Genomic DNA, 27,713 nt, shown 5'->3' on the forward strand with positions numbered 1-27,713 from the left:
CACTCAACATCAACATGGTCACCCTCTCTAAACAGGCTGTACAGGAATAAAAGGGCCCACATTAGCTTTACTTCCCCAATCTAAAAAAAAATCTAATCGCAGAAGCCTTCATAAGCACTATGCTCTAGATGAAGGCTTGTTTCAACTTAGTAGGCCTGATTTCATAACGTTTATCTCTGTGGTTCTACAAACTCATTTGCCAGTGATCCATTTCGAAACCCATGCATCTCTTGACTGAAATTCAGATACATAAATGCAAATCCAACAAGAACTGGACTTTACTTCAACATTATCAACCTTGACCATGAATGGCTTAAGCTGTCGCCACTTCTGGGTATCAATGTTGTTTAAAAAAAAATCCATAAAGAAAAACATTTTGAGTCAACACGCGACACATTACATTGCCATGCTAATAGATACTTTCCATGACAAGTTATTTTTAAATGTGCATTAAGGCCATGAAGTATTTTGAAGATGAAGTTGTCTTGTAACTGTGTGGGTTTGCAATTTCTTCCTGGTGTAATTTCCCACCCACTCAAAATCCAAAGAAATTTGAGCTTCAGTTGGCTAATGATAGGATTTGTCCAAAGCTGTTAAGATAATAAAGAATCAAACAGTCTTAAATAACAGTAGATTATTTAATACTTCTTCCATGAAGCTCACTGATTATATCCATATTATTTTTTTCTCAGAAATTGCTAAGCTTCTCTGTCTGGCCAACTGCACGCCCTCCTAACTTTACGCCTCAGATTTCACAATGAAACCGTGTGACGCGTTGACATTTCACCCTTCACTGCACCACAGTATGATGTCGTAAATCAACACACACGAAACGCTGGAGGGACTCAGCAGGCCCGGCAGCATCCATGGAAAAGAGTGAACAGTCGCCGTTTCGGGCTGTGACACTCCTTCAGGGCTTGGTGTCAGAGACAGTTTACTGACGGCGTCCCTCCTCGAGGGGGCGGTGCCTGACTGTTGCCACCTAGCCTCAGCAAGGTTGAGTTCAGTCCACCACACAACAGTACCCCCTATCCTGCGGGTCTGATGGTAAGTTTGGGATTAGTGCGGATAGAGTGGAAGGCAGTGCGTTTGGAAAGGGTCAGGTTGGAGGAGTACCGAATCGAGAAGGTTGATGTCTCACCAACGATTAGAGACGATAAGATCCAGAGCAGGCAGAGGTGGAAAACTGGCACACAAATGACTGTAGTTTCAAGATTGTTCAATCTCATTTCCAGCATGTAAGTGAAAATGAGAACAAAATAATTGTTACTCTGGTTCTGATGCAGCAAAACAAAAAAAAACAATAAGACAATTAAAATACACATGATAAACTATATCCATAGAACTTATTGTATAAAAATAAAGTGACACGTAAATTATTTTATTGTTTTATTGTACAGGAATATCTGAGCATACAGTGACTGACAGGAAATGATAAAGTAATGGAAGCTGGGATGTGGATGGAGGTGTTGATCAGACTTGCTGCTTGGGGAAAAATAACTGCTTTTGAGTCTGGTGGTCCTGGTGTGGATGCTACGTAGCCTCCTCCCTGATGGGAGTGGGCCAAACAGTCCATCAGCAGGGTGGGTGGGATCCTTCATGATGTTACTGGCCTCTGCCTGGTATGTTTGTATCATCTTGTGAACAGATTAAGCTGACGACGTTGGTTGAACAGTCAGCCAAATCAGCTTTACTCTGCAGTGTTAAGACTTAATTATTACAATAACCTTAAAAACATGGAGCTATTCACTTTGGGAAAACATGCTTACTATGTCATCTGGTGGATCAGAACATTTATTGATGAAAACACACACACACACACACACACACACACACACACACACACACACACACACACACACACACACACACACACACACACACACACACACACACACACACACACACACACACACACACACACACACTCACTCTCTTCCACCCCACATGAGAAGCTTAGCAGGTAAGTCAGCATTTGTGGAGGGGAATAGATAGTTGACATTCCAGGCTGTGAAGTGAGCCCTGATGAGGGGGTCTCGGCCCGAAACGTAATCTGCTTATTCCCCTCCACAGGTACTGCCTGCAGCAGTTGTGTGTGTTTATGTTCAAAAAGCAGTGATTTTTCTCACTGATAGTTGGTGAGTAACAAGCGGCATGACAATCCGAACTGTTCTGCTCACTGTGGTTTCAAGCATTCAGGCTTGGAGATGCCAGAAACGGTTAGGAGCGTCAGTTTCTTCTCAGGCTGAGACGCGAGTGCTGATGAAGGGTCGCAGTTGAAAACAAACTGTTTATTCCTCTCTGTAGATGCTGAGTTCCTCCAACATTTTGTGTGTTTCTGGCATCAGCAGAATCTCTTGTATTTATTATTATTGATGGATTGGGGAATATCAGGGACACAAGTTATTCAAGAATCTAGCTAGGTTTGAGGTTTTCACAAAGGATAGCAGACCAGTCCTACGAAACATGTAGCCAGTTGCAAATGAGAGCTGACATGATGTACTTGCTCCCAAAAAAACCCACAGACTCCCAGAAATGTACTTTTAAAAAAAGATCAAGTTGTAAGTGTTAAGGTGTATTCTGGAGTTAAGGTATATAGCAAACATTAATTTCAACAGCACCCAGTCTTTCAGATCTGAATATGGATTGTAGATTGAATTTAAAATGCAGCTCAGAACAATGGTCTTCCTGGAGCTGTAGACGGGGATTGATTGCAAACCAGGAAACAGTCACTCAACTGAGATGTCTGCATATGCATGAATGCAGCTCAAGAGACAGAGGTCTCAGGGGAATTCATTTTGGGTATCTGCAGTGTTGGAGGTATTTGAAAACAATGCAATTCAAAAGGAAGCTTTGTAGATACATTGTAACTACCGAATTGACTTCCTGTTACTCTTGATCTTTAGCGTACAAATTGTCACATAATATTGGGTCAGGCAGACCTCTTCTTTCAAGAATGCCTCCAGTAAGTACAGTCAACACAGAGCCCTGGGCTGGCTCTGGTATCGCAAATGAGGTGTACATGTTATAGACTAGACTAGATGGTTATTTTCTGCCTGTTAGTTTTAACACATTCGTGGTCCAGCTTCTAGACAGTATTATTCTCTAGCTGACACAAGAACCTTCAGCACCAATACAGCTGGCCACAACTGGAAATATCGCTCATCTATCCCCTTATTTCCACAATGTTGTAAGGTCCAAATGTTCACTTATTGTCAAAGGATACAACTCTGAAATTCCTCTTCTCCAGGTAGCCACGGAACCAAGAAAGCAAAGAACGACAGCACAATCATCGACCCCCCCAAAATCCCTCCTCCCCGCACAAAGAAAGCAAAAACTTATACTCATAAGTGCAACAATTCATAAACTCAGACTAATTTTAGAACAGTTAAAATGCATTCCGAGTAATTTACAGGTTAAAATGAAAGAACCCCAACTGTTTTACAAACAGAATACAAAAGGCTGCTACAATAACGATGTGGTTAATTAAATACTTCTGACAATTTAAAATGTACCAGCTAAGGGTTTACAAAATTAAATGGGCTAGATCTGATTGCAGTAAGGTTGATGCTAAATTAAACTAATCCTCTCATCTTGATGTGGGTACTTAGTTGGATCTAAATAAAGGCCTACTTCCATCCTTTCCAACAGTACTGGTATTAAATTTTTATAATTCTGCTTAGGAGGGGGCAGGGCATTCGTTACACAGCAGGGCTTTTATGCTCTGAAAGGCACTTACAGAAGTATTTCCAACTTACAGTTCCAAATGGTTGCCCATAATTTGCCCAGAGCTAAAAAAAAATCACCAATGTAGCAAGGGCCCGTAGATCTTGTTTGTAATCGGAACAATCCTTCGTCAGTTTTGAAGGTCAGCAGGATAAATTAGGCTAAAGAATTAGTATTTCCTGCCTCTAACATTCAAATACACCATGATCTAGGTCCAGAATACCACTTCCAAGGTGCAATTTAAGATCCCCATGACTTGGTTGCATTCAGTTACCAAGCTACAAGTTGTTTTGAGCAATGAACCAAGCCTCGGCAAGTTCACATTGCACAGGACATTCCTAGCAGGTCAGAACTGTTCAAGCTCAAAATATGGGCAGTCTATTAGGCTAAGCTATTAACTAAGCAGTTGTTACGTGGCTTAACATCTACCCACTATATTGCTTGGGTTCAACAACCCCAATTAAAAAGAGGTGAACAACCCAAGAAATATCAACATAGTGTACTTCTGCCTGTCATCACCCGTCCCGTCAGTCTGTGACGTGCCATTGGATCGGTCTAACATACTGGAAATACTAACTAAATGTATTGCCAAGCAACAGCACGTTATAAGACATCGGAGTGGAATTAGGCCATTTGGCCCATTCAGTCTCCCCTGCATCCCAGGGTACTTAAGGAGGTGGCTCTAGACGCATTGGTAATCATTTTCCAATGTTCTATAGATTCAGGATCAGTTCCTGTGGATTGGAGAGTGGATAATGTTGTCCCACTTTTCAAGAAAGGAGAGAGAGAGAAAACAGGGAATTATAGACCGGTTAGCCTGACGTCAGTGGTGGGAAAGATGCTGGAGTCAATTATAAAAGAGGAAATTACGACACATTTGGATAGCAGTAGAAGGATCAGTCCGAGTCAGCATGGATTTACGAAGGGAAAATCATGCTTGACTAATCTTCTGCGTAACTATGAAAATGGACAAGGGAGAGCCAGTGGATGTAGTGTACCTGGACTTTCAGAAAGCTTTTGATAAAGTCCCACATAGGAGATTAATGGGCAAAATTAAGGCACATGGTATTGGGGGCAGAGTACTGACATGGATTGAAAATTGGCTGGCTGACAGGAAACAAAGAATAGCGATTAACGGGTCCCTTTCGGAATGGCAAGCTGTGACCAGTGGGGTACCGCAAGGTTCGGTGCTGGGACCGCAGCTGTTTACAATATACATTAATGATTTAAATGAAGGGACTAAAAGTAAAAAAAGTTAAAATTTGCTGATGACACAAAGCTGGGTGGCAGTGTGAAATGTCAGGAGGATGTTATGAGAATGCAGGGTGACTTGGACAGGCTAGGTGAGTGGGCGAATGTATGCCAGATGCAGTTTAATGTGGATAAATGTGAGGTTATCCACTTTGGTGGCAAGAACAGGAAGGCAGATTACTATCTAAATGGAGTCAAGTTAGGAAAAGGGAAAGTACAATGAGATCTAGGTGTGCTTGTACATCAGTCAATGAAAGCAAGCATACAGGTACAGCAGGCAGTGAAGAAAGCTAATTGCATGCTGGCCTTTATAACAAGAGGAATTGAGTATAGGAGTAAAGAGGTCCTTCTGCAGCTGTACAGGGCCCTGGTGAGACCCCACCTGGAGTATTGTGTGCAGTTTTGGTCTCCAAATTTGAGGAAGGACATCCTTGCTATTGAGGGAGTACAGCGTAGGTTCACAAGGTTAATTCCCGGAATGGCGGGACTGTCATATGTTGAAAGATTGGAGCGACTGGGCTTGAATACACTGGAATTTAGAAGGATGAGAGGAGATCTGATTGAAACATATAAGATTATTAAGGGATTGGACACGCTGGAGGCAGGAAGCATGTTCCCACTGATGGGTGAGTCCAGAACTAGAGGCCACAGTTTAAGAATAAGGGGTAGGCCATTTAGAACAGAGAAGCAGAAAAACTTTTTCACCCAGAGAGTGGTGGATATGTGGAATGCTCTGCCCCAGAAAGCAGTGGAGGCCAAGTCTCTGGATGCTTTCAAGAGAGAGTTAGATAGAGCTCTTATAGATAGCAGGGTCAAGGGATATGGGGAGAGGGCAGGAACGGGGTACTGATTGTGTATGATCAGCCATGATCACATTGAATGGCGGTGCTGGCTAGAAGGGCCGAATGGCCTACTCCTGCACCTACTGTCTATTGCTATTGCTATTGCTGATTGATTTATGTCCCTCTTGCCTTCTCCCTTTGATGCCCTTACTAATCAAGAGCCTATCAACCTCCACTTTAAATGTACCCAATGACACCTCCACAGACTGTGCTGGCCATTGATGCAAACATGCTTTCACAGTATGTTTTGATATTTTGAAGTACGTTGGACTAACAAAGCCAATCCCAAGATCATAATTTTAATTTTTCACACAGTTCATTTGTGCTTAGATACAGTACACAATCCACAGGTTCAATTATGGGTCGTGTATGTGTGATTACTCAGTGAAATAAACAAATTATGTATGCAGATTGATACATGATCCTCCCTTAGGATTCAAATGGAACTTTCCCCTCCTCTATTTTCTTCTTTTGTAGTCCAGCTTTCACATACGTACGTTCCTCCTACCCCTTGAGTCATACAGATAAAGTTTATTTGTCACATGGATATCAAAACACATTAAAATGCCTCATTTGCATCAAATCAAATCTGTGGGGGTTATGCTGGGCAGCCTACAAGTGTCATGATGTTTCTGGTGCCAACATCGAATGCCCACAACTTACTAGCCCAAAGTCAGTCTTTGGCATGTGGGAGGAAACCCAGAGGATCATACAAACTCCTTACAAGAGAGCGGTGGGATCGAACCCTGATCGGCGATTGCTAGCATTGACACTCTGCACGAGCCCTCATGCAGTCACTGGAGAAAACTGACAGCAATCCAGCTGGTAGATCATTCCACGGGACCCCTCCCAATAAAGAGTAACAAAACCTACAACTGTTCCCTGTCCCTCACTTTCCTCTCTCCTCCTGATCTACCTAGTTCCCCCAACACTGACCCTAACCCCTTACCATCCCGTTTCTTTCCCCTTGTCAACCCACTCCATCCACCCATTGCCCGAAAATCCCCCCCCCCCACATTTTCCCCTGGTTGCTTCAAGAATTGAATAGGACCTTAAGGTGTAGGAGCAGAATTAACCCCATCAAGTCCGCTCCTCCATTTCATCATGGCTGATCCATTTTTCTTTTCCGCCTTCTGCCTTCACCCCCATATCCCTTCATGCCCTGACTAATCAAGAATCTATCGACCGCTCTCTTAAATATATATAAAGACTTGGCCTCCACTGCTAACGGTAGCAATACATTCCACAGATTCACCGCTCTCTGGCTGAAGAAATTCCTCCTCATCTCCATTCTAAAAGGACATCCCTTCATTCTGAGGCTGTGTCCTCTGGTCCTACACTCTCCCCCCATAGCAAACATCTTCTCCACGTCCACTCTGTCAAGGCCTTTCACCATTCGATAGGTTCCAATATGATCACCCCCTCATGCTTATGAATTCTAGTGAACGGAGGCCCAGAGCCATCAAATGTTCTTCATTTGACAAGCCGTTCAATCCTGGAATCATTTTCTTGAAACCCCTCCAGTGTCAGCACATCCTTTCTAAGATAAGGGGCTCGAAACTGCTCACAGTCCTCCAAGTGAGGTCTCACCGGTACTTTATAAAACCTCAGAATTACATCCTTGCTCTGATATTCCAAACCTCTTGGAATGAATGCTAACATTGCATTTGCCTTCTTCTCCACAGATTCAACCTGCAAATTAACCTTCAGGGAATTTTGCACAAGGACTCCCAAGATCCCTTGACCGCAGATTTTCTAATTTTCTCTCCACTTAGAAAATAATCTACCTTTTTATTTTTCCTAGCCAAGTCCCTGACCAGACACTTCCCGACACTGTATTCCACCTGCTACTTCTTTGCCCATTCTCCCACTTTTGCCCTTCTATAGCCTTTCAACTTCCTCAAAACTACCTGCCTTCTTGTCAAAGTCTCGATGAACCAAAGCCTCAACTGCCCACTCTCACCACTAGTCACTCGGCTTCAACATGTCTTTTTATTGCTTCTTGCAAAGTGCCTAATTATGCCCAATTCAATGTCTCAGGAACTGTGGGGTACAAATTGTCAATTGCCATTTAACAAACGTGATAAGGGTATTTGCAAAGTTGATTGTTAAGGACGTGGTTTCAGGGTATTTGGAAGCACATGATAAAATAGACCAAAGTCAGCATGGTTTCCTCAAGGGAAAATCTTGCCTGAAAAATCTATTGGAATTCTTTGAAGAAATAACAAGCAGGATAGACAAAGGAGAATTGGTTGAGGTTGTGTACCTGGATTTTCGGAAGGCCTTTGACAAGGTGCCACACGAGGCTGCTTACAGCATTACAGGAAAGTTACCACCATGGATAAAGGAGTGGTTGATTGGCAGGAGGCAAAGAGTGGGAATAAAGTGAGACTTTTCTGGCTGGCTGTTGTCTAGCGGTATTCCACAGAGGTCTGCACTGGGACCAATTTTTTTGACATTGTATGTCAATGACTTGGATGACAGAACTGATGGCTTTGTTGCAAAGTTTGTAAAACATACAAAGATAGGTGTAGATTCTTTTTTCATCATTTATTCTTTCTTTATTTCAGTGCACATTTAGAGCAGTGGGGATGTCAGACGGGATAGTGGAATGCATCACCTGCGGGATGTGGGAAGGCAGGGAATGCAAGAAGTGAACCCAACTGCAAGTTCTAACAGACCGTGTTAAGGAGTTGGAGCTGGAACTGGATGAACTCCGGATCATTTGGACAGGACACACAGGGAGGTAGTTACACTCAAGGTGCAGGACACAGGTAACTAGGTAACTGTCAAGAGGGGAAACAGGCAGCCAGTGCAGCGTACCCCAGTGGCCATTCCCCTCAGCAATAGGTATACTGCTTTGGCTACTGTTTTGAGAGGGGGCAGAATGACTTGCAGAGGAAACCACAGCAGTCTGGTCTCTGACACTGAATCTGGTTCTGTGGCTCAGAGGGGAAGGGTGAGAAGAGGTGAGATGCAATGACAGGGGATTTACTGGTTAGGTGAACAGGTTATGGTCATTAACACGTGAATAAGGAGTTGGTGCAGTGGCGGGACCTTCAGATCTTTGGATCATTGGGCTCTCTTCCATGGAAGGTGAGACCTGAACAGAAGGGACAGATTGCACCTGAACTGGAGGGGACGAATATCCTAGCGGGAAGGTTTGCTGATGCTGCCCAGGGCGGTTAAACTAGAGCTGCAGGGGGACGAGAACCAGAGCAGCAGAATCAGAATCAAGTTTATTATGTGACATGAAACTTGTTAACTTAGCAGTGTAGTTCAATACATAATATAGAAGAAAAAAAAGTAAAATAATAAATAAATCTTATTCAGTATATTTTATACAGTATATGTATATTGAATAGATTAAAAATCATGCAAAAAACAGAACTAGTATATAGTAAAAGGAAGTGAGGTAGTGTTCACAGGTTCAATGCCCATTTAGGAATCGGATGGCAGAGGGAAAGAAGTTGTTCCTGAATCGCTGAGTGTGTGCCTTCAGGCTTCTGTACCACCTACCTGATGGTAACAGTGAGAAAAGGGCATGCCCTGGGTGCTGGAGGTCCTTGATAATGGACACTGCCATTCTGAGACACCGCTTCCTGAAGATGTCCTGGGTACTTTGTAGGCTAGCACCAGAGCAGATAGTGGAGTGGTTGTGGGGAAAGATGTCGTTAAGCCTCACGACAGAGTCAGGAATCAGAAGGTTGAGCATGGCGGGACGAATGTTCTGAGCTGCATATATTTCATTGCAAGAAGTAGTGCAGGAACGGCAGATGTGCTCAGGGAATGGGTCAGCACGTGGAGCTATGACATTGTAGCCATTAGTGAGACTTGGTTACAGGAGGGGCAGGACTGGCAGCTCAACTTTTGGGGGTTCTGTTGTTTTAGATTCGATAGGGTGGGAGGGATTTAGGGGGGGCGTAGTGTTACTCGTCATGAAAAATGTCACGGCAGTACCAAGTCAAGACAGACTGGAGAGCTCATCTATTGAGGCTATATATGTAGAAATGAGGAATAAGAAACGTGTGACCTCGTCAATGGGATTATATTATAGACCACACAACAGTCCACAGGATTTGGAGGAGCAACTTCATAGAGAGATTGCAGACTGTTGCATGAAATACGAGGTTGTAACAGTATGGTGGCATCCGTTAGTCTCGTGTGACCATGGATCTGCACCTGGAATGGTTGCCAGGACGTAGGACTGGGCCAGGTTGTATGGGAGACCAGCAGTTGCCCAAGCAGCAAGTCTCCCCTCTCCACGCCACTGATGTTGGCCAAGGGAAGGGCAAGGGCCGATACAGCTTGGCACCAGTGTTGTCGCAGGAGTTGCCAGAACGAGATTGAAGGCAACGTCGGACTGCCTTAGGGACTCCAGCTCCGGATTTGTCCTCAGGGTTCACTCCCGAAGCCTCTCCCATGAGTGGGTACGGCCGCAAGGCAGCGGAGGTTTGAAATCAGAGTTTTCCCTCTCTCAGATGGACTGCCTTCCCAGGCTGACGAGCTCCATCTACCCGATATGATTACAATATATGATTTTAAATGTGCACAAATTGACTTGGATTCCCCTACTGTGAAAGGGCTTTCTGTAAGATGGAGGTCGCAGCAGCTTCTACAGGATCAGCCAAAGGTGTTACTGTCTTTTGTAAACATTTATTTTTACGATCACCAAGCCCTGCTGGAGATTAAGAACTTAAAGAACGACAGGCCTGTGCCATCAATGAGCTGCTCGATGGCGGGGAATCTGAGGGAGCTGGACTCGGCGCAGATCAAGCTGCTGCGTCAGAGAGGTCGGTGAGCAGAGGTGGGGTGAGGCCCAACAGCGGGTGATTGTCTTAGTCGCTTTTCTTGTGATCGTAAGACCGCTGTCGGGCACCATTAATGTGAAATGCCAAGTCCGATTCACTGACTTGTCGGCGGACGGCAGGGGGCAGACGGTGGGGAGCTGTATGGGATGGGTCAGAGTGAGGACAAGGCCCAAAGAGGCGGTGTCACCTGTTTAGAGCTGCCCAGGAGAGAGGCATTGGAGTCGGTGCCCTCCATCAGAGTGCTGGAGGTGGTGTGGTGCAGCTTCTAAACTGGGATTAGTGTCGCCTCTCCAAGGCCTGAGTTGACGTAGTAGGCCCCAGTTTTCACGGCAGAAGACAAGCCGTATGGTGTTCGACTGTAGAACTGCGGCAACATTCATGGACTCAGGGACTTGGATTTTTTTTTGTGTGTGAATGTATTTTACTTCTACTTTACATGTGCTTGCGTGCTGGAGGAACTCAGCAGGCCAGGCAGCATTTATGGAAAAGAGCAGTCGACGTTTCAGGCCGAAACCTTCTGGCAGGACTGGAGAAAAAGAGGCTAGGGAGTAGATTTAAAAGGTGGGGGGCGGGGGAAGGGAACGATAAACACTAGGTGATAGGTGAAACTTCTAGGGGGAAGAATGAAGTAAAGAGCTGGGAAGCTGATTGGTGAAAGAGGCAGAAGGCCATGGAAGAAAGAATAAGCCGGGGGGGGAGGAGCACCAGAGGAAATGATGGGCGGGCAAGGAGATCGAGTGAGAGAGGGAAAAGGGGATGGGAAATGGCAAAGGAGGGGGGTTGGGGGGCATTTAAGTAAACTACTTAAGAACCTTTTAAAAGCTATTATTAATGCTTTTTGAGAGAGTGATTTAGATGCATATCATATTTTTACTGAGTTAAGTATTGTATGTAATTAGTTTTGCTACAATAAGTGTATGGGACATTGGAAAAAATGTTGAATTTCCCCATGGGGATGAATAAAGTATCTATCTATCTATCTATTACTGGAAGTTTGAGAAATTGATGTTCATGTCACCAAGTTGGAGGCTACCCAAACGGAATACAAAGTGTTGTTCCTCCAACCCAAATGTGACCTCATCACGACAGTGGAGGAGGCTTATATGTGCTATGTGTGACGTGTTCTGTGTATGACTATTGGTACAGTGTTTTGTACCTTGGCCCTGGAGTAAAGCTGCTTCATTTGGCTGTATTTATGAATGGTTGATCGACAATTAAAGTGGAACTTAGGCTGGATGGGAAAGAGTTTGCCAGATGTGTTCAGGAAAATTTCCTTAATCAGTAATTACAGAAAAGGATAAGCCTGGTCCTTGGGTTGAGATTCCAAATTGGAGAAATACCAACTCTCATGGTATCAGGAAAAAGGATCTGTCAAGTGTGGATTGGTTCAAATTGTATTTTTGGCAAATGTGTACTTGGTAAGTGGGAGGCTTTCAAAACAGAAATTTTGCGAGTATAGAGTTTGTTCTTATCAGAATAAAAAGCAAGAGAAACAGGTTTAAAGAACCCTGGCTTTCAAGAGATATTAAAGCACTTGGTAAGACAAAGGCGGTGCTGAGCGTGTGGGAACAAATGGGGTACTTGAGGAGAATAAGAAATACAAGAGAACACTTGACGAAGAAATCAGGAGGATTAAAAGGACACGAGGTTGCTCTAGTCTCCAGACAAGTAAAAGAATCTTAAGGGCTTCACAGATACATTAGGCAAAAGGATTGCAAGGGACAAAATTGACCCTCTGGAAGATCAGAATGGTAATCTATGCATGCAGCAAAAGAGATGGGGGAAGATCTTAAAATGTATTTTTTGCATCTGTATTTACTTGGGAGATGGACACAGAGTCTACAGAAGTGAGGCAATGCAACAGCAAGGTACAGATCACAGAGGAAGGGGTGTTTGCAATCTTGAGGCAAATGAGGATGGATAAATCCCTAGTGCCCTACGAGGTGTTCCCTCAGACCCTGTGGGAGGCTACTGCAGAAACTGCAGGTCCCCCAGTAAAGCCACAGATGAGGTGCTGCAGGATTGTAGAATAGCTAATATTATTCCGCTGTTTAAAAAAGGCTCCAAGAATAAGCCAGGAAATTAAAGGCTGGTGAGCCTGATATCAAAAGTGGGGAGGTCATTGGCAGGTATTCCAAGGGCCAAATACATAAATATTTGGATAGGCAGTGGCTGATTAGGGATGGTCAGCATGGCTTTGTGCATAGTAGGTCTTGTCTGACAGATCTTGCAGAGTTTTTTGAGGAAGTTATCAGGAGAGTGGATGAAGACAAGGCAGTGGATGTTGCCTACATGGACTTTAGCAAGGCGTTGGCCAGAAAGAACTACAATCAATAAACAGGAATAGAGGAGGCCATTTTGTGAGACTATCCTTGCAGCCGCCATTTTGTGAACTGTTTGATGAACTGATTCTGGCTCTGGGGTAACTTAATCCATGCAATTGAACATGGTCACAAGGTGTTCCTGCTAACAATCTGCTAAACTCAAGATCAATCTCAAATAAACTATCTATTGTATAAAGTGGCAGGATTTCAGGACTAATCTCATCACCTGGGCCCATTGCCTGAGTGCTCTGGTGTGAACCAGTCAGAGTTGAATACAACAAAAGGTCACCCAGGGCTCGATGTTGAAGGCGAAGGCCATAAAACAATACCTCTTGTAGCCTTGGGCTAGATCCAGTGAGAACCAATTCAGGGCAGTCAAACTGAGCCAATGAAACTACAGCAACACAGATTGATCTGACAAGGGAAAGAACAAAAATGAAAGATTTGGGGAGCACAGACAGTGCCAACACTCTGGAGACCACCCATCGTGTACACTAAGGACCCGACATCGGTGATCACATTGTGACCATGAGGAATACCTGGCCAGCATGGACTTTTTCCTGGGTATTACCCTTTCTATTCTTTAAGGGTCAAGGGGGTTTAGTAGGTGTGCACACAGCAAGTCAGTTGTGTACATTCACACACTGGTGAACCGAGCCAATATAAGATACTTGTCAGGAAATTCAGATCATCTCTGTGCCTAAGTGATCATTATTACTAAGGGGTAGTCCTGAGGCCTATGACAAGGTCCCGCATGGGAGGTTGGTCAAGAAGGTTCAGTCCCTTGTCATTCAAGATGAGGTAGTAGATTAGATTGGCTTTGAGGGAGAAGCCAGAGGGTGGTAGTAGAGGGTTGCTTCTCTGGCTGGAGGCCTATGCTACAAGGATTAGTGCTGGGTCCACTGTCGTTTGACATCCATATCAATGATCTAAATGATAATGCAGTAAATGGGATCAGCAAATTTGTGGATGACACCAAGAATCGGGGTGTATGGACAGCAAGGAAGACTATCAAAGCTTGCAGTGGGATCTGGACCAGCTGGAAAACTAGGTTGAAAAATGGCAGATGGACTCTAAATGCAGACAAGAATTGTACTTTGGGAGGACCAACCACGATAGTTCTTACATGGTGAGTGGTAGGGCACTGAAGAGTGTGCTAAAACAGAGGGAACTGGGAATTCAGTTCTACAATTCATTGAAAGTGGCATCGCAGATAGATAGGATCATAAAGAAAGTGTTTGGCACATTGGCCTTCATTAGTGTACTGAGTACAGGAGATGGGGTGTTATGTTGATGTTGTATGAGCCATTGGTGAGACCTAACTTGGAGTATCAGGTGTAGTTTTGGCCATCTACCTACAGGAAAGATGTAAATAAGATTGAAAGAGTGCACAGCAAAATGACAAGAATGTTGCCAGGACTTGAGAACCTGAGTTATAGAGAAAGATTGAACAGGATTGGACTGTAAACCCTAGAACATAGAAGACTGAGGGGAGATTTGCTGGTATACAGAAATATAAGGGGAATAGATAGGGTAAATGTAAGCAGCTTTTCCCCCCCCACTGAGGTTGAGTGAAACTACAACTAGAGGTCATGGGTGAAAGGTGAAATGCTTAAGGGGAAACACAAGGGAGAACTTGTGTTAATGTCTAACTTTGATTGCTATTGAAGTGAAGGGGCAATTAATAATGTCTCTGCCAATTATTTAACCAGTGGAATTTCTCACTTTAATGGCTGCTCAGAGTTGTATTTAACTATGACATCATGTCAATAGTGCAAAATTATTGGTTAAAAAATTACAAGAGAAAAATCAATGTAACTATTGGAATTTGCCTATATTTCCTTTAAAAACTGATGTATGGGTGTCTTGACGGGAAAGAATTGATGACACTAATTAAAGGAAATTTTCTTTGAACAACACATTATTTTATTTGCACAGAGAATGGTTTTGTAAGGTGGTATATTTTCAAAATATTATCTCCTGCTCAGCTGCAAGCAAACTAAAGCATTAGTAATTGATTAATATAACCCACTTTCAAGATTTTGTGCCATTTATTATCTACTCAATTTTGTTCTAGATGGATCATTGTAAAGGGAATCAAGACAGACATAGCCAGCTGGTGGTGTAGTGGCATCAGCACTGGACTTTGAGGCGAGTGGTCCCGGGTTCAAATCGGCCGGGGGCTCTTTGCACGCTTCCCATCCATGCTGGGTTGAGCATCGAGTTGGCAACTTGGCAACCTCATAAAAAACAGACAAATGCTAAAGAAGTGGCAAGCACAAAGTGCAGAGAGGAATAAAGAAGAAAGACATTCATGATCTTCAGAAGACAATACCTCATCTTTGAAATACAGACACATCAGTAACATTAGGTCTCAAACAATGGGGAATGGAATTAATGGAGAAGGAAATGATGTACAGAAATAAGAAGTCTCGTTGAAGGACATTATGTTTGAAGGACAATCATGAACAGTGTGAACCACAGTGGTTAATAGCTAGTTGAACAACTAAGGAATGAAAAATAAAATCTCCTGTGGTCAGATTGGATGCTGCTGCTCTCAACAATGGGATAGCTTCTTCCTCAAAAGTGGCCATGCATGTTAAGCTTTGTAACTAAGAAACATTAAGCTAATTCAAAGGAAAGCAAGAGAGCCAAGAAATGCAAACCTTAGTTCGTATTTACTTAGTTCGCATGTATCTCGTGGGAGCGTGGTGACATATGCTTTATTTGTATGTATAACCCGTAATGAGTTATTTAAATGATCAAGAATGCTTCAGCAACGACATATTTACAACATTACTCAAACACGTCTGAAACATTATATACACAACAGGGCAGCTGGAGAATGATCTATAAATTTGGGAGCACAGAGATCGGAGAGGGATTTCACGTGCAGTTCTTTCAATCCAAGAAGGAATTGTTTGGAGAAAGAAAATCACAGGGAATAAAGGGAGGTTGAACTGCCCCCTTCCCAGGTTGAAGAGGTTATGTACAAGAACAAATCACTCCATTTACATTAAAATCCCTCTGAACACCATGCTCCAATTTCCTGTGAGACTGAGGAAAGCAAGGCCTCCCCCACCACCTCCGTCCACTTCTTAACTGCATTTTATAGGAGGACCATTGAGAGCATCCTGACCAGTTGCATCTCCACCTGGTACAGGATCAACCAAGCATTGAACCAGAAATCCCCTGTGAGAACGGCCATGAGGATCATAGGGGTCTCCCTACCATTCATCGGGGACACTTAACAAGACCATTGCATATGCAGCGCCTTTAGTATTATCAAGGATTCCCACCCATCTATCCAGCATCCTCTTTGACTTTCTACCATCAGGCAGAAGTCTCCAATTCATAAAGACAAGATGGTCAGGATGGGAAACAGTTTCTTCCCTCAGGCCATTAGGCTTCTGAACTCCCTGCCGTATTGCATTCAAAATGTCACTGGTTCAGTACTTTACAATATTTAATTTATACACTTTAGTTTATTTATGTGTAATCCATCCTTACTTTCATGTTATTTCCTGTTATGCGAGTTATGTGTACTACTCTAGTTTAGAGAAACATTGTCTCGTTTAATGGTATGCATGTTGTTATATACCCCGTGGGTATCTTGTGACTGTCTTATGACCATGATGTAATTGAGTATCTGGTGAGCATGACATAATGGTCTTGTGATGGTGGGGTGATGTAATTTCCGGCCAGTGTGAGGTCACATGATGTAATTTTCCCGCCAGTTTGAGGTCACGTGATGACCTGTTCCAACAGGTATAAATGGGAAAGCCTGCTGTGACGTAGGAGTTTTTAGTGTTGAGATGTCATTTAAGTCATCAGTTACTCCGTTATGCTGCACATTTGGTTTCATGACGCAGTTTCATTTTAAAGCGGAGTTTTACTTTCTACTGTAAGTTGTGCCGGCAGTTTTGAAAATCACTGCCAGTTATGTTTAATGTATCTTCGATTTAATTTTAAAGTCTAAGTATTGGATAGTGAAGAACTACCCAAGTGCGGGAACCCGAAGGATCAAGTAAGGTTGGTGTTGTCGACAGTAATACAGGGTCAACCTTATTGGATCTTTGTTCAAGGAATTAGTAACCTGCATCCGGGATAACCCCTGTCTTGTAAGGGCAGAAAGGGTTGGGCGCAGCATTATTTGCCAAGGAAAAGGTCAGTTCTTTTAAGCCGGTTTTATTTCCTTCCTCGTAAATCCTTCGGGCAAGGCATATTTCGGCTGGGATCAGCAGTAACGTCACATCATCAAAAAATTCGTTACTTCAGGAAAGTCTCTCCTAATTGACTGTGTAAATCATTTGGACTCTTGCATTTACCACTTTTAAAAACTGTGTTTGCATTTATCGCTTTAAGAACTGTTCGAGTTGCTGTATATACGGTTAACTTCCGGTTAAGTTAGTCATTTGTTTACTTTTCATTTGTTGTTAAGCTGAGTTTAAATGAATGTTTAATTTGTTTATTAAAAAAACCTGTTTCAATTCTGTATGCATTGTTGCCAGATCATAACAATGTGTACAGTTAAATGACAATAAACTTGACTTGAATTTTTCTTAAAGTTGCAACACTTTTTGACAAGCTTGCAGAGGCCACCATGTTTCCTCTTCTTTGTGAGACTAAAAGTCCTGTAAGGGGCCAACAAATTGGAATGGTAGGCAATTCATCGAAACATCACTTCCTAATTCCTAACAATTCACTCTGGAGCTTTCAACCATGCCAAGGAGTCAATATTTTCCAAGAAATACATTTCTGGAATTCCTTGCAACCGTACCGCCTTTCTCTGAAGTACTTTACTGGGAAGTGTGGCTGAAGTTTTACTTGTGGTGATATAATGCTGGTGGAAAGAGAACCAGTTCCCACCCGAGAGGCTGAAGATCCCCAAGTTCAAAACAGCTGAGGTAGATAACTAGAGGGTCCACCAGCTTACTCATCCAAGGAACAGCAACAAGAGTTTAGCAAACAAATTTGTTCTGTAGGAATAACAGATAAAAATGGGAATTTGTCAAATTTATATAAAGATTTTACTATTGAACTTTCTCAGAGTCAGATAATTTTAAATTTGAATGCGTTTGAAACAAATGTCAGGCTTCAGAGTCTGTTGGGATGAACTTGCAGGTCAGGGGATAGTAACAACATTGGGCCCACTTTGAGTTTCCACAAGACTTTATAAATCAACAATACTCATTTGTCAGACGATGATAATCAGTAATAGACATCTGAAATTGTTACATCCCGTGGTTTATCTTTCAACTGACAGTGTCACATTGTTGGAAGATGCTGTATCTAAAAAAAAGGGTATCCTTAGCAAATGACGCACATTCAAACAATCACACCCACCCCTTATCGCACTGAGTCTTAACTATCAATTGAAGAAATTAATTAATATATGTCAACATTGTTTCTGCTTCCTTGTCTTACACATGTAACTTTCCCTTTCACTTCAACTCCAGATACAGCACATATACTATATATAGCTCAAGGGCCTAAGACTTTTGCACAGTACTGTAGTAATTTTATGTATTGCACTACTCTGCTGCCACAAAAAAAGACAAATTTCATGACATGTGTGAGTGATGATAAACCTGATTCTGATATGGGTCTCTGCTGTGGACCGAGAATGGGAAGGGGCAGGGAGAGGGGAATCATGGTTGGGAATATAGGAAAAGGGAGAGAGGGGAGGGAGTGGGAAGCACCAGAGAGACATCCTGTAATGATCAATAAGCCAATTGTTTGGAATCAAATGATCTTGCCTGGTATCTCAGGGCTGGGAGTGCCACCCCCCCCCCCACCCTTGGCACTCTGTCTCTGCCACCTGCTCCACGCCCCACCCACGGCACTTCTCAACATCCTTTGCTCTCGCCAGATTTACAAACTCACCCTCAGCTCCACGTTGACAAATACAGGACTGTGCAAAAGTCTTAGTGACCCTAGCTACAAGTATGCGCCCGAGACTTTTGCACAGTCCTGTGTATAAGGACAAATTACTTCTTGGAGTAAGAGTTCGGTGATTATAAGAACACATCCTCTCATTTACTCATAGTATACAGGAACCTGTAATAGCACCACAGTATTACCAAGAACCTCTATCCTATAGATCAAAAAAGATACAAAAAGTGACTGCTCTCTACAATAATGCTTGCATATACCATCTCACTGAATTCCAACTAGTTTGAAGTAATTACACATTTGTGTCCATGTACAAAGCAGATTTGGGTTCAAAACAATGCTAAAGCTCAATAAACGCATCTTCCCACCCGCTGCTCATAGTCTGCCGTTTCTCCTAGTTTACTAGATATAGTTGAGGGGAATGTTGTTCAATCCTTCCTTCTATTATTCCTTGTGACAGTCTGTTATTCCCACCTCTGCAAATTTTTGCTACCAATGCAATTATGTCAAAAGCAATCTGAGGGGAAATATTGATATGAAAATCATCTGAATGGATCTTGGCTGTGAAGAGACACACAGAACAAACCCTTTCAGTGTAGTGTTTTCCTTGACAGATTGGAAATATAAAATATAGCCAAAAAAACAGCAATTCAGTGACTCCAGACGTTGCCCAATTATCTTCTTTATTCTAATAAACAGTGCCTCTTTCACCTCAGACTGCTGAAGAAGTTTGGTATGGGCCCTAAGGACTTTCTACTGGGGCACAATGACTGGCTGACCGGCTGCGTCACTGCCTGGTATGGGAACTGCACTTCCCTCAATTCCAGGACTCTGCAGAGTGTGGTGCCGACAGCCCAGCGCACCTGTAGACGTGAACTTCCCACTATTCAGGACATTTACAAAGACAGGTGTGTAAAAAAGGCCTGAAGGATCATTGGGGACCCAAGTCACCCCAACCACAAACTGTTCCAGCTGCTGCCATCCGGGAAACGGTACCGCAGCATAAAAGCCAGGACCAACAGGCTCCGGGACAGCTTCTTCCACCAGGCCATCAGATTGATTAACTCACGCTGACACAACTGTATTTCTATGTTATATTCACTGTCCTGTTGTACATACTATTTATTACAACTTACTATAAATTGCACATTGCACATTTAGACGGAGACGTAACATAAAGATTTTTACTCCTCGTGTATTTAAAGGATGTAAGTAATAAAGTCAATTCAATTCAATAGGGGTGGGCATTTGCTGTATTCTAACTGTTCTATCCAACAGTTTGATCGCTCACTGTGACTTAAGTCATCAAGTCACCAACCTATCCAGTCAAAAGCTGTTTCTGTCTTCTTTCCTGATGTCGAAATTTCTCAGCATTGTTGGGAAAGAAAGCTGGCCAGATGTACAAATGGCACTACTTTGTGTGCTTGTTATAAATACATTCCCCCGACTGGTAAGGAAGTGAATAAAGCACAGGAGACAGAATATTGGCCCCACAGCATCTCTTTGCTGGACGACTATGCTTTCTGCAGTACCCAGGACATCCTCAAGGGGTGACGACTCAAAAGGGCGGCACCCGTCACTAAGGAACCCCACCCCGTCACACACAGGCAGGTCGTGCCGGGGGCATCACGGAGGCGGAGTGGTTGCACAATGCTTTATAGTTCCAGTGATCTGGGTTCAATTCCCACCGCTGCCTGCTAAGAGTTTGTACGTTCTCCCCGTGACCACGTGGGTTTCCTCCGGGTGCTCTGGTTTCCTCCCACAGTCTAAAGACGTACTGGCTGGTAGGTTAATTGGTCATTGTAAATTGTCTCAAAATTAGGCCGGGATTAAATCGGGGTGGGGGGAGTGGAGAAGGGCCTTTTCTGCACTCATCTTAATAAATAAAATAAAAGAATAAATCTTTTGTTCTCTTTGCTACCATCAGGAAGGAGGCATTGTACTGCTGCCGCAAAGACAACAAATTTCACGATATATGCTGGTGATATTCTGTGGAAGTCGAATCCGGATAAAGTCACTCAGAGACCATATAAGTACAAATGCTTTATTCAAAGCACCCGGGGCTTACTCAGCTGGTCGCACAAACAGGAACGGTCTGTGACTGTTCCCGCCCGGTCCACCAGCTAGCTCACAATTCCCCTTACAGAATGGATACAGTCATTCAAATACCCCCTACACATACCAAGCTGGAGTCAGACTTATCTATTGCTTGACAGTACTGAGAGACAAATTACAGAACAGGCATAATGGCCTGATCCACAGACAGGCCGGAGTGGTCTTATCTCTGTGCATGACTGCAGAAAGAAACAAAGACCTTGAAACACTGTCTAACTCTGAGAAGAAGTATGGCTCAGCATGGCTTAGCACATCTGTTGATCATCAGCGGTTTCTTTCAGAAAGAACAGGCTGCTATTGTTTAGCTAATGTGTTTGTTTGAGAGTATAATTAACACCATCCTGACCAACAGCGTCACAGTGTGGTATGCCAGCTGCACAGCCGCTGAGCGACAAGACCTGCATCGCGTGGTGAAGGCGGCCCAGCGAATGTCGGGATGGAGCTCCCAGGACTGGACACCATCTATTCCAGCAGACTCAGGAGGAAAGCAATCAGCATAACCAGAGACACCACACACCCTGGCCACTCCCTGTTTGACCTGCTGCCATCCAGCAAAAGGTTCAGGACACTAAAAATCAGAACAAATAGAGTGAGGAACAGCTTCTACCCCAGAGCTGTGGCCTCCATCACACCACTCCCACAGAGCAATGACTGAAACTGTGAGCACACACAAGGACTCAAATACTCGCACTAACGGCACTTTGTGCATTACTGTGATATTCTGGTGCTGCTGTAACTTATTCTCTGCTACTTATCTATTTCATACTGTTTTTCTATTACTGTCTTGTTTTTATCTACCGCTTTATTTAATTGCCTGAGAGGAGGCCAAACAGAGTTTCATTGTACCTATGTATAATGACAATAAAGATCATTCAATTCAATTAACCCTTTTACATACTTTATCAATTAAACCTGATTCTGATTCTGTACTACATCCAGTATCTTCCACTTCCTTGCTCATCTTGGTCTTTTTCATATGAATAGTCTGTCAGCGGAGAACTCGATAACAAGACAGCAAAAAGGAAAGTGGACAGGAAGAAAGGGATAGATGGTAGGGGGAGAGTGAAATGGTGGCCATACCTTCTCTGACTCATCCTTTTCACTCTGCTAAAGGTGACGAACAGAGCTTGGAATCAGACTGGGACCTCTCTCCTCCAGATCCTCCATGCTATTCACCAGATTGAGAACAAAATCAGGCCGTCTACCTCATCTTGCCATTCTTCAATCGACACAGCTGAACTCAGGATTCCTGAATATACACTCTTGCTTTGTCTGGATCATACTGAATGACGTGGTGAGGGCAGGGGAGAGCCATTGCTTTGCCGTTGCCTGGGTGTGGAGGGGGCTTTTGGGGTTCTAACATTTTTACTGTCACTCATTCTTTAGGGTACACTTCTGTTTTTGTGGACGTCTCTGAAGAGTAAGAATTTCAGGTCGTATATTGTATACATTCTTTGATATTAAATGGAACGATTGAACTATTAATGGATACCATTCTCAAAACAAAAAGTCCTATTTAGAAGGATCAATTTGTCTGCACTATTGCCTAGGTATTTCCATTTATAGTTTTGACTTTTTCTAGAAGAAAAAGATATTCTCATTCCAAAATACGCATCTCCTTTGTTTCCTTAGTAACTCCATTAATCAGAGTGGCAGAAGTAACATTGCCATTTCCTCAATTTGAAATTTGACTGAAGATCTGATTATAGGAAGTTTATATGAATCTCTCTCAAAACTATGTTTTTTTATTAAACTAAGTTTATAAATGCAAAATTTGATAGCGTAAAGTGTTCCACTGCACTCTGCGGATATTATGGAAAGATATAACATAGTGCTCCATTAGGAAATAATAGAAAGAAATTGACTTAAGTATGTTCAAGAGCACATTAAAAAAGGGTCCACCGAAAAACAATTCAGGACATTAAATTCCTGGAGTCATAGAAAACTCCCTTCAGCCCATCTAGTCCATGCCAACCCATTTAAACTGCTTACTCCCTGCACCCAGACCATAACCCAACCCATCCATGTACCTATCCAAACTTCTCTCAAACGGTGAAATTGAAATTGCGCTGGCAGCTCGCTCCACACTCTCACCACCCTCAGAGTGAAGAAGTTCTCTCCTCCCCTTAACTGAAAGCATTTTAAAAACAAAACTGTTTGGAGTCAGCTCTGAGAAACTAGTTATTCTGTTCTGAGAACCGTTTAAAGTCATGAGGAAAGGACTACCTAGGTAACAGGTGAGAGACCTACCTAGTTGCAAGGTAAATCATCGATGCCCCTTCAATAAAGGTCAACAGGATTGATGTGGTTAAGGGTTACAAGCTGGATGCCAAAGATGGATGCAAGTCAACTAGATTTATTTAGGAGCTGACATGAAATCCTACAGTGTAAATAAATAAGTAGATAGAACAAAAAATAACACAAGGGAAGCAACAGTTGGGTGAGGCAAAGCTTTCATCTAAAAAGCCTCTGGACTGACACAGTGAACGAATAAAATGAACCCACAACTTTGTGACCTGTAAAACTAAAAGGGGAAATGTATACTGAGGGAATAAGGAGAGTGGAGATTATGATAGTGTAGTGGTTACTGTAAAACTATTACAGTGCCAGTGACCCAGGTTCAATTCCCACTGCTGCCTGGAGGGAGTTGGCGCGTTCTCCCCGTGACCATGTGAGTTTCCTCTCGGTACTCCAGCAACCCAAATCGCAAGGGCTAGTGGTTTGAATGATCACATGGGTGCCATTAGGCAGCACGGTAGTCCCAGGTTCAATTCCCGCTGCTGCCTGTAAAGAATTTGTACATTCTCCCCGTGAGCATGTGGGTTTCCTCCGGGTGCTCCGGTTTCCTCCCACAGTCCAAAGACGCACCGGTTGCTAGGTTAATTTGTCCCATTATTATGCTCGGGTTAGACCGAGAGGGGTGGGGGTTGCTGGGCCGGAAGTGCCTGTTACTACGCTGCACCTTAATAAGCAAATAGATAATTGGTCGGTGTACATCAATTGGGCCGGAAGGGCCTATCACCATGCTGTATCTTGAAATAAAAATAAAATAAATAAATGTTAGATTCTGAAGCAAATAAAAGGAACTGTCGGAGGAAAACGCTGCAGGTCGAACAACATTCCTAGAGGCAAGGAAACTGATTTGTCTGCTGGGAACCCTGCGGGTATTTATCTTGAATACTTCCCACTGACCCAAAATGCCAACCATTTCTTTCCCTCCTCTGAGTCTACTGGCTCAACCATCACACAAAGACAAGCACCAAGAGGAGATTCCTATTCATAAAGTCGCTTCCCTCACTTCCTATCCATACTGACCACAAGATACAGGAGCAGAATTAGGCCATTTGGCCCATCGAGTCTGTTCCACCATTTCATCATGGCTGACCCATTTTCCCTCTCAGCCTCAACCTCCTGCCTTCTCCCCGTATCCCTTCAAAGTTCAAAACGTTCAAAGTTAAATTCATTGAAGTACATATCCGTCACCACATACAACCCGAGAATCTTTTCTCTGCGGGCATATTTAGCAAATCTATAGAACAGTAGCTGTAAACAGGATCAATGGAGAACAAACTGAGCAAATATAAATAAATAGCAAAAAAAATAATGAGCACGAAATAGCAGGATAAAGAATCTTTAAAGTGAGACCATCGGTGGTGGGAACACCAGAAATAGCATGAGTGTAGTTATCCCCTCTGTTCAAAAGCCTGATGGTTGAGGGGTAGTAACTGTTCCCAAACCTGGTCGTGTGAGTCCTGAGGCTCTTGTACCTTCTACCTTGCCCTTGACCTGATTAACCAAGAATCTATCAATCTCTGTTTTAAATATTCCCAGTGGGGGGATGAGTATCGCAAGCAACATTCTCAATGGCATTGGAAATAACAAAAAATAAGCTGAGGATACTCTGCAGTTCGGGCAGCGTCTGTGGGGATGGATTTAGATGGCTGACCTTTCATCACAACTGCACTGCAGATATCCATTGTGGAACGAGATTATCATAGAGGTCAAACAGTCCGGGGTGGTTTCCATCTGCATGGGTAGATCAATTGTCTGTTCAATGATGCTTTCTGACCTGTTGAGTATTTACAGTGGGTTTTTTTTTCATGTTTATATCTTCCAGGGTGTTCTGCATCACACCTCAAACTGATGCCAAGTTCACGCCTAAAGCATTTTAAATTTAAACTAATTCCCCACTTACTGCGAACTGAAAACTGTTGGGATGAACAGTTAATTTCTGATAGACCACAGACCACGGTCTCTCTGTTGGGGCTTTGCTGGGCTAGTACAGTGGGTGGTGGGAGCGCGGATGCTTTCTGCTAGAATAATTTGGGGGGCGGTTGATGCTGCTTGCACGTGGGAGGGGGGCAGGGGGCTTTTTGGGGGGTTCTTAAGTTCTTCTTTCCTTGTCATTCATTCTTTGAGGTTTTTCTTCTGTTTTGTGGGTGTCTGTGAAGAGGAAGAATTCCAGGTTGTATACTGTATACATTCTCCGATATTAAATGGAACCAGTAAAAAAAAGACACAAAATGAGGCTTCTTCGGAAACTTTCATTTTTTTTTAAAAAATGGAATGATTAGAGACGGGCAACATATAGATTTAGAACTTTCCTAATAGTCCAGAAGGAAAGATCACCACAGCACAAGGTCGCAAGCGAGATTATAGCCATCATGACCGTTTTCACTACTGTTGGGGAAACCTCGACATTGCATTCACCTCTGCGAAATATCTCTAAACGACCCCGTGGATATGGTATAAACACGGTCCTCACTGCTGGTCAAACGGTTGCAAGAAACTGCGCGATTGGGTATCATTGTCAAGCGCTACTGACGGAGCTGTGCCGTCTCCGTCCACGCCTGTTTCGGGGGAATATTTTGCCAAGGCGAAACATTTCCATTTCTTTAGGGAGAAGGGTGGTGGGTGGGGAGAAGGGACTGACTGACTGACTCTTCCAGCACATCAGCTGTCTGGAAATTCCCAGAACGGCTGCCACCCAGCCAGACCTAGTTTCAGTTTTGATTGAAGAGTTGTAGATAAGGAATGGCTTGATTTTTCATATTCTCCGTATAAAACAGAGGCGAGGTCAAATAACAACTACCTAAAGGCGATCAAAAATCGGGAATCTTCCACGGCGGGGTGGGTTCATTACATGCCGCCGTGCACGCTGCTCAGGAAAACGCATTTAAAATGCCTCTGAAAAAGTGTTAATTAAAATCAGGCAGAAACAAAGCACTGGAGCAGAACATTGCAAAACTGAATCGGAAAGGAGGGCAGCGTGTTTCTAGCCTGGCGGACGCCAAATAAATCCCCACCAATTTGCCATTCAATACAGCAACACACAGTCTCCAGGTCAAGCCAATCACATGATTAAAAATCTTTGCGAATATCAGGTAACAACTGGCGATTCTACCAGGAGCTCCAAAAAAAATAGTTGGCTCGATTTCTTGCACCGTCGCACTAATGTATAGCAGAGAAAGATTTAAACCAATACAAAGAAAATCGCTTATCCTTACATCAGTCCTACCTTACAAAAGAAACCTCCACGCCCGTATTTCTACAATTACTTTACCTAGCTGCCCCACCGGCGTTTGATTACAGTTTGTTGACTCGTCGTTCTACTGTTAAATTACTAGGAACAAGACGACATTGTCCTTGATTCGTAAACTGACACCATTTCGCCTGAAATAACCGGAAAAAAAGGCGTCTTCCGAGAGGGGAAGGTCGCTTTTGAAACCGAGGAGCAAAATAGTTCACATCAATAGTATGTTTCCTAATCCTGACACATTAAATACCCTGGATGCAATTCTCCACAAGTTTAGTATAAAATTATTAATAAAAAAATATGTGGCTGACTTCGCTTACCCGAGTGAGTTAAAATCAGGAAGAGGAGGGGGGGGGGGAATCTTTTATGAACTGAAAAGATATGGGAAGCCGATCAAATCACAGAGCAGGCAGGAATCCCCCCTTCGCAATTCACACATCGATACCGCGTCATCCTCTGCAAGGTTTCACTCCTGACACAATGTAGCGGGTACCAAGACAGAGGCTTTGCCGTCGGTATCGTCGCCCTGCTGGAGGGGGGAGGCGGGAAGGCGTGTAGCTGCCGCCGGGCATATTTATCACCACTTGAGCAGCAAGCGGCTCTCTTTTTGCCCCACTGGGCGCGTGCATGCGCAGGCATTTGGGCTGCTGTTCGCAAAGAGACCCAAGGTGCTCCGATCAGAGTCACGTCGCCCGTCGCCACCCCTACTGTCTGGCGGAGGTGGTCGGGCCCACAACAATGCTCCGTGTATTCGGATTCGGTGAATGTTGCCAAATACGATACAATGAGCGGAACTGGGATTTTCAACCGAGCGCTCAGCTTCCTGCAACTCTCCGAACGCCACCCCTCGAGAGACCCTTCTGGGGGTGTGGGGGGGGGGGGTTCTTCTGCTAACCTTTGTCGAAAGTTATGACTTTTAATGGAGACCTCCGGCTGTGTGCATGGTTACTCCCTGCAGATCTTGGGGCTCACTTTTTTAAAGGTTTACGTATAAATTTGTGCACCCCGACATTTTCACTTTTCTCCCCCAAAATGCTGATAAAACACACGTGTCATCTTCATGGGCCATTGGCAGCGACATAAATGGGAAATAGTGTTTTTTTTTATTAGACCTCCATAAGACCTTAAGATGCAGGAGCAGAATTAAACCATTTGGCCCATCGAGTTTGCTCCACCATTACATCATGCTGATCCAATTTCCCTCTCAGCCCCA

General features: G+C 43.5%; 1 protein-coding gene across 2 annotated transcripts in view; it reads right to left on the reverse strand.

Moving 5' to 3' along the window:
• Positions 1–27,087, reverse strand: part of pkib (protein kinase (cAMP-dependent, catalytic) inhibitor beta) — a 175,071-nt gene extending 147,984 nt beyond the window's left edge. Inside the window, exon 1 of one of the 2 annotated variants that reach the window (XM_073028516.1) lies at positions 26,821–27,087. The gene's annotated coding sequence lies outside the window, so the exon portion shown is untranslated. Of the gene's footprint in view, positions 1–26,527; positions 26,550–26,820 lie in introns of those variants that run through there. The other variant, XM_073028517.1, reaches the window with a different exon arrangement.
• Between the last annotated feature and the right edge of the window lie 626 nt (positions 27,088–27,713).

The sequence above is a fragment of the Hemitrygon akajei genome, chromosome 24 (genome assembly GCF_048418815.1).
Source record: "Hemitrygon akajei chromosome 24, sHemAka1.3, whole genome shotgun sequence".
Classification (NCBI taxonomy): Eukaryota; Metazoa; Chordata; class Chondrichthyes; order Myliobatiformes; family Dasyatidae; genus Hemitrygon; species Hemitrygon akajei.